Below are 279 nucleotides of genomic sequence, written 5' to 3' on the forward strand. Positions count from 1 at the left end.
TATATGGTACATTATTACCATTATTTCCATAAGTCATCATAACCAGCGTGTCTCTTCCCTCTCGTGAAGGCTCGCTAAAACGTCGTTATGTCACGCCATTTGGTCCTTATGGCGGGGTGTAATAAGGGTGTAAAGGAAGGGTAAGGGAGACCTGTAGGGAAGAGAAGAGGTCGTGATGGATTGGCCGTCGTAGGTGACCTGGCTTTGACCTGGGAGGGGGGGGGGGATTCGGGGGGTCAGGTTGGTAAAGATGATCGTTGGGTTATGTATGTCAGTTTG

Source organism: Penaeus monodon, chromosome 19 (assembly GCF_015228065.2).
Source record: "Penaeus monodon isolate SGIC_2016 chromosome 19, NSTDA_Pmon_1, whole genome shotgun sequence".
Lineage (NCBI taxonomy): Eukaryota > Metazoa > Arthropoda > Malacostraca > Decapoda > Penaeidae > Penaeus > Penaeus monodon.